The sequence below is a fragment of the Schistocerca gregaria genome, unplaced genomic scaffold (genome assembly GCF_023897955.1).
Source record: "Schistocerca gregaria isolate iqSchGreg1 unplaced genomic scaffold, iqSchGreg1.2 ptg000705l, whole genome shotgun sequence".
NCBI lineage: Eukaryota > Metazoa > Arthropoda > Insecta > Orthoptera > Acrididae > Schistocerca > Schistocerca gregaria.
This window is the reverse complement of record NW_026062083.1, coordinates 180,001-187,500: the sequence shown is the minus strand read 5'-3', so window position 1 is coordinate 187,500 and position 7,500 is coordinate 180,001. Positions and strand designations below refer to the sequence as shown.

The following is a 7,500-nucleotide window of genomic DNA, read 5'->3' as shown; positions in this document are numbered from 1 at the left end:
CCATGTATGGGGCCCACAGTGCTCATTTGCCGAGCCCACCCACACAAAACCTGCACCCCCCTCCAGCGCAGGAGCCGCAACCCGGGTGCGTACGCCGCACCAAGTGCTCCACCCGCGACCGTACGTGCCCCGCCGAAATCGCAACTCCGGCGGATGAACGGCGGACTTTTCTCGCAGTCGTAAGTTGCAATCCACCCCTATATCTTGCGTCTCATGAAGAGTTATATCAAGTATGCCAAATTCCCGCTGTCCCTATACATGCAGTAAGTTCGTCGTGGGCGCTGGCCGGCAGGCCGCGAGACCTGACGCCCGGCGGCAAAGAGTGCTCCTCTGAGGATATAGATGTTCCGTTCCGCCGCACAATGGTGACGGTGACCGCTGCCTGCGGTGGCAACGCTGGGCACAGTCGATACTCGCCGTGTGGTGGAAGGTAAACATTATGCGGTACATCAGTACTTTCCTAATAGTTCGGTCGTCTCACGGCACTGCTTAGTAAATGATGCAAGGCCACATATAGATGATTTATGCGAATGTCCCTATACGTGCTGTAAGACTGGGCACACAACGTGAATCGCACGTCAGCCAGACACTCGAACATGCACCACTCTCGGCCTGCAACGGAGACACACAATACGTAAACATCTGGAATGCGACAATGTCGAGTGCATCCTCTCTGCGACATTGCACCGTCGACACTATGATAACCAGAGCAGTAGGTCCACCTATAAAAGCACAATACCCCACTCCTCCGACAACTACCATTGCTCAGATAAACCAACACACATCCTACACAGAGGGGCACCAAATATCACCCCCCGCCCTCGTGTTATACCACATGAAAAATTGCAGAAGTGAGAGACACAGACCCGCCAGCCTCTTGCTACAAGCATCGAACCGACGTGACGTATCTGACGGTGACTCAGGCATCCGCGTACTGCCACCACTATCCACCCCCCCCCCCCCCTCTCTCTCTCTTCCCCCTTTCCCACAATACCAAATTTAACCAACTTTATTGCTTAACCTAACTGTGGCTGTACCAGATTATCGCTTAACCTAACTGTGGCTGTACCAGATTATCGCTTAACCTAACTGTGGCTGTACCAGATTATCGCTTAACCTAACTGTGGCTGTACCAGATTATCGCTTAACCTAACTGTGGCTGTACCAGATTATCGCTTAACCTAACTGTGGCTGTACCAGATTATCGCTTAACCTAACTGTGGCTGTACCAGATTATCGCTTAACCTAACTGTGGCTGTACCAGATTATCGCTTAACCTAACTGTGGCTGTACCAGATTATCGCTTAACCTAACTGTGGCTGTACCAGATCATCGCTTAACCTAACTGTGGCTGTACCAGATCATCGCTTAACCTAACTGTGGCTGTACCAGATTATCGCTTAACCTAACTCAATTTGTCCCTTAACCTAACTCAATTTGTCCCTTAACCTAACTCAAGTTGTCCCTTAACCTAACTCAAGTTGTCCCTTAACCTAACTCAAGTTGTCCCTTAACCTAACTCAAGTTGTCCCTTAACCTAACTCAAGTTGTCCCTTAACCTAACTCAAGTTGTCCCTTAACCTAACTCAAGTTGTCCCTTAACCTAACTCAAGTTGTCCCTTAACCTAACTCAAGTTGTCCCTTAACCTAACTCAAGTTGTCCCTTAACCTAACTCAAGTTGTCCCTTAACCTAACTCAAGTTGTCCCTTAACCTAACTCAAGTTGTCCCTTAACCTAACTCAAGTTGTCCCTTAACCTAACTCAAGTTGTCCCTTAACCTAACTCAAGTTGTCCCTTAACCTAACTCAAGTTGTCCCTTAACCTAACCCACGTTGTCCCTTAACCTAACCCACGTTGTCCCTTAACCTAACCCACGTTGTCCCTTAACCTAACCCACGTTGTCCCTTAACCTAACCCACGTTGTCCCTTAACCTAACCCACGTTGTCCCTTAACCTAACCCACGTTGTCCCTTAACCTAACCCACGTTGTCCCTTAACCTAACCCACGTTGTCCCTTAACCTAACCCACGTTGTCCCTTAACCTAACCCACGTTGTCCCTTAACCTAACCCACGTTGTCCCTTAACCTAACCCACGTTGTCCCTTAACCTAACCCACGTTGTCCCTTAACCTAACCCACGTTGTCCCTTAACCTAACCCACGTTGTCCCTTTGCCTAACATAGTTCACTGCTCGGAATCTCTGGTGTCGTTGTTATCCTCATGTAGATGTCTTGCGAGTGTTGCTTACTTTCCACATATTCCCGCTATCCACTGTCAATTGTACTGCAATAGGACTATATCGCCCCCCCCCCCCTCTGTCCCCCTCTTTGTGTCTCTGTCCTCTCAAGCTGGTCGGTCTGGCGTGTGAGTGTTAAATGAGCCTCGCAGCTGTTCAGTTGCATTCAGATGTCGACGCCCTCAGTGTACGTCGTGGTATGGTCTGTGTCCATTGTCCGCTGATGTCGTACGCGTAACCCACACGCTGTACCGATCATCGGTAGTTACGTACAGAGTGAAGTAGTGTGATACGTGTGACTGTACGCTGGCTGTGCCCAACGGTGTCGAATCTCAATTTCCATATGTTGTGCTCGATGCTACTTGTCTCGTCTCCCAATAACAGCTAGGTTGCACTGTGGTACGCCGTAGAGGCGTGTGGGAGGAACGTACGAACGCATTGTATGTCACCCTGGGTCGCTGGGGGTGGTGGTGCGGTGAGTCAGGTCAGGTCAGGTCAGGTCAGGTCAGCGTGAGCCGTCTGATGTAGTGACACGTGTATTCCGACTTTGTCGTATTGCCTCACACAAAGTGCTACCCTGGTGGACCGCGTTCCATATCTGGGACATGCCGCAGATGCCGGTTGACAGTGGATCGCGGAAGGGACATCGCATACTTGCGCGGGCCACCTTCCACGTGTTCTCTTCTGCACATGTCGCAGTGTGTATGTGGTCTGATGTAGCGTGTCGTGACACATGACATCCTGGCATGCAAGAATTGTTGAATTCGCAAATGTAGGTGGACATCTACGTTTACTGCCCAAGATACGCAAATGAACTGGAAATCCGTTGTTGAGCGGTTGTTCACGCTGGAGGTGAATCTGTGATGGCGACGATCGGTACAGCTATTAACCGGTTGTTTCAGCGGTACCCGCCACATCCACACACGTGACTAGGCCCATGTGGGTATGAAGCGATACGCGGCGGTGGCTTGGTGGGACTGTTCCCGGCCGGTGAAGGGGGGCCGCCCGGCGTGTTGGCCGCGCGCTGCGTGGGCGCACGCGCAACAGCCGGCTGGTGGGGGGCGCCGAGTGGCAGGAGCGCCAGCCGACGGGCCCGGCAGGCGGCGCAGCTACGCTGCGGCGCACCCTGCACGCGGCGCCTGGCGGCCAAAGTTGGTTCAGCCGAGCCCGGTGCGAAGCGCGGTGGACATCTGCAGTGTGCTGGTCTGATTGAGGACTGTGTGCGTTGAGGATGCGCCGCCGCCTGGCACTCGGCGCCGCGACGCCGTCTGCTGCTCGGTCGCCCCAGCGGTTCTCGCAGGTGGTTTGTATCGCAGTTGTGCGGACGTGTTGGCGCGTGCGCTGTGCTGGGAGAGTTCGCTTCTGCACCCAAGTGGGGCTTTGCCCTTGTGTGGCGCTGGCGTTGGAGCTGCCGGTCACCATAGGTGGCGCGTGTTGTCTCCCGCCGGCAATGCCACGACAGCACGCTCCCGGGCCTCTGTCGGCAGCGGCAAGCTCAGTTGGGAGCAAGGGTGTTCGCACTAAAACCGTCTACTCGCCTAACTCCGGGCGATTGCGCCTCTCTCGAAACCGACCAAGTACCTAGGACGGCGCTGCGCGCCGCCGGGACCTGAGAGGGTTTCGAGGTGTATCGTGCAGGGGAGCTCGGCCTCCTCCTGTTTGCAGAATAATTGAGCGGACGCTTGCGTGTTCGCGCGGGCCCCCGGGACACACTCCCGGGCGGCCGGCTGCTCAGCTCTAGTTGACGCAGCTCCCTGGTTGATCCTGCCAGTAGTCATATGCTTGTCTCAAAGATTAAGCCATGCATGTCTCAGTACAAGCCGCATTAAGGTGAAACCGCGAATGGCTCATTAAATCAGTTATGGTTCCTTAGATCGTACCCACGTTACTTGGATAACTGTGGTAATTCTAGAGCTAATACATGCAAACAGAGTCCCGACCAGAGATGGAAGGGACGCTTTTATTAGATCAAAACCAATCGGATTGGCTTGTCTGGTCCGTTTGCCTTGGTGACTCTGAATAACTTTGGGCTGATCGCACGGTCCTCGTACCGGCGACGCATCTTTCAAATGTCTGCCTTATCAACTGTCGATGGTAGGTTCTGCGCCTACCATGGTTGTAACGGGTAACGGGGAATCAGGGTTCGATTCCGGAGAGGGAGCCTGAGAAACGGCTACCACATCCAAGGAAGGCAGCAGGCGCGCAAATTACCCACTCCCGGCACGGGGAGGTAGTGACGAAAAATAACGATACGGGACTCATCCGAGGCCCCGTAATCGGAATGAGTACACTTTAAATCCTTTAACGAGTATCTATTGGAGGGCAAGTCTGGTGCCAGCAGCCGCGGTAATTCCAGCTCCAATAGCGTATATTAAAGTTGTTGCGGTTAAAAAGCTCGTAGTTGGATTTGTGTCCCACGCTGTTGGTTCACCGCCCGTCGGTGTTTAACTGGCATGTATCGTGGGACGTCCTGCCGGTGGGGCGAGCCGAAGGGGTGCTTTCGCGTCCCGAGGCGGACCCCGTTTAAATCCTACCAGGGTGCTCTTTGTTGAGTGTCTCGGTGGGCCGGCACGTTTACTTTGAACAAATTAGAGTGCTTAAAGCAGGCAAGCCCGCCTGAATACTGTGTGCATGGAATAATGGAATAGGACCTCGGTTCTATTTTGTTGGTTTTCGGAACCCGAGGTAATGATTAATAGGGACAGGCGGGGGCATTCGTATTGCGACGTTAGAGGTGAAATTCTTGGATCGTCGCAAGACGAACAGAAGCGAAAGCATTTGCCAAGTATGTTTTCATTAATCAAGAACGAAAGTTAGAGGTTCGAAGGCGATCAGATACCGCCCTAGTTCTAACCATAAACGATGCCAGCCAGCGATCCGCCGCAGTTCCTCCGATGACTCGGCGGGCAGCCTCCGGGAAACCAAAGCTTTTGGGTTCCGGGGGAAGTATGGTTGCAAAGCTGAAACTTAAAGGAATTGACGGAAGGGCACCACCAGGAGTGGAGCCTGCGGCTTAATTTGACTCAACACGGGAAACCTCACCAGGCCCGGACACCGGAAGGATTGACAGATTGATAGCTCTTTCTTGATTCGGTGGGTGGTGGTGCATGGCCGTTCTTAGTTGGTGGAGCGATTTGTCTGGTTAATTCCGATAACGAACGAGACTCTAGCCTGCTAACTAGTCGCGTGACATCCTTCGTGCTGTCAGCGATTACTTTTCTTCTTAGAGGGACAGGCGGCTTCTAGCCGCACGAGATTGAGCAATAACAGGTCTGTGATGCCCTTAGATGTTCTGGGCCGCACGCGCGCTACACTGAAGGAATCAGCGTGTCTTCCTAGGCCGAAAGGTCGGGGTAACCCGCTGAACCTCCTTCGTGCTAGGGATTGGGGCTTGCAATTGTTCCCCATGAACGAGGAATTCCCAGTAAGCGCGAGTCATAAGCTCGCGTTGATTACGTCCCTGCCCTTTGTACACACCGCCCGTCGCTACTACCGATTGAATGATTTAGTGAGGTCTTCGGACTGGTACGCGGCATCGACTCTGTCGTTGCCGATGCTACCGGAAAGATGACCAAACTTGATCATTTAGAGGAAGTAAAAGTCGTAACAAGGTTTCCGTAGGTGAACCTGCGGAAGGATCATTACCGACTAGACTGCATGTCTTTCGATGTGCGTGTCGTGTCGCGCAACACGCTACCTGTACGGCAGTGGCCGTGCGCCGCGTGCGGAACCACGCGTGCCTCTCAAAACTAGCGGAAGTGTTGTTGTTGTTGTGTGGTACGAGCGCTGAAGCTCTGGAGCGGCTGGCCTGCGGTACCTGGCGCCTGGCGCCGGTTTTGAATGACGTTCGCCCGAGTGCCTGTCCGCTCCGGTGTGGAGCCGTACGACGCCCATCGGCTGTGAGGCCGTTGGACACAAAAAAAATAGTGGAACAGGGGCCGTCAGACGCCTCAGTCCCGCAAATGCTACTGTCTTGAAAGAGACAGTGGGAGACTGAAAAGGAAAAGATCACCCAGGACGGTGGATCACTCGGCTCGTGGGTCGATGAAGAACGCAGCAAATTGCGCGTCGACATGTGAACTGCAGGACACATGAACATCGACGTTTCGAACGCACATTGCGGTCCATGGATTCCGTTCCCGGGCCACGTCTGGCTGAGGGTCGGCTACGTATACTGAAGCGCGCGGCGTTTGTCCCGCTTCGGAGACGTGGGAGTGTCGTGGTCGCCTGTGTGGCCGGCCGCGTCTCCTTAAACGTGCGATGCGCGCCCGTCGCCTGGCGGTTCGCATACCGGTACTTTCTCGGTAGCGTGCACAGCCGGCTGGCGGTGTGGCGTGCGACACCTCGTACAACGACCTCAGAGCAGGCGAGACTACCCGCTGAATTTAAGCATATTACTAAGCGGAGGAAAAGAAACTAACAAGGATTCCCCCAGTAGCGGCGAGCGAACAGGGAAGAGTCCAGCACCGAACCCCGCAGGCTGCCGCCTGTCGTGGCATGTGGTGTTTGGGAGGGTCCACTACCCCGACGCCTCGCGCCGAGCCCAAGTCCAACTTGAATGAGGCCACGGCCCGTAGAGGGTGCCAGGCCCGTAGCGGCCGGTGCGAGCGTCGGCGGGACCTCTCCTTCGAGTCGGGTTGCTTGAGAGTGCAGCTCCAAGTGGGTGGTAAACTCCATCTGAGACTAAATATGACCACGAGACCGATAGCGAACAAGTACCGTGAGGGAAAGTTGAAAAGAACTTTGAAGAGAGAGTTCAAAAGTACGTGAAACCGTTCTGGGGTAAACGTGAGAAGTCCGAAAGGTCGAACGGGTGAGATTCACGCCCATCCGGCCACTGGCCCCCGCCCTCGGCAGATGGGGCCGGCCGCCCGCGCGGAGCAATCCGCGGCGGGGTCGTGTCCGGTTGCCTTTCCACTCGCCGCGGGGTGGGGCCGTTCCGGTGTGCGGTGGGCCGCACTTCTCCCCTAGTAGGACGTCGCGACCCGCTGGGTGCCGGCCTACGGCCCGGGTGCGCAGCCTGTCCTTCCGCGGGCCTCGGTTCGCGTCTGTTGGGCAGAGCCCCGGTGTCCTGGCTGGCTGCTCGGCGGTATATCTGGAGGAGTCGATTCGCCCCTTTGGGCGCTCGGGCTCCCGGCAAGCGCGCGCGGTTCTTCCCGGATGACGGACCTACCTGGCCCGGCCCCGGACCCGCGCCGCTGTTGGCTCGGGATGCTCTCGGGCGGAATAATCGCTCCCGTCAGCGGCGCTTCAGCTTTGGACA

General features: G+C 55.1%; 3 non-coding genes across 3 annotated transcripts in view; all 3 read left to right on the top strand.

Annotated features, from left to right (window-relative positions):
* Positions 1–3,988: 3,988 nt before the first annotated feature.
* Positions 3,989–5,881, top strand: LOC126320244 (small subunit ribosomal RNA). Its single transcript, XR_007557981.1, has one exon. It is a non-coding gene; the product is annotated as a small subunit ribosomal RNA (ribosomal RNA).
* Positions 5,882–6,246: 365 nt separating this feature from the next.
* On the top strand, positions 6,247–6,401 carry LOC126320217 (5.8S ribosomal RNA). Its single transcript, XR_007557954.1, has one exon. It is a non-coding gene; the product is annotated as a 5.8S ribosomal RNA (ribosomal RNA).
* Positions 6,402–6,589: 188 nt separating this feature from the next.
* Positions 6,590–7,500, top strand: part of LOC126320191 (large subunit ribosomal RNA) — a 4,222-nt gene continuing 3,311 nt past the window's right edge. Inside the window, exon 1 of the ribosomal RNA XR_007557936.1 lies at positions 6,590–7,500. This exon is cut by the window's right edge and continues 3,311 nt beyond it. This is a non-coding gene — a ribosomal RNA (large subunit ribosomal RNA).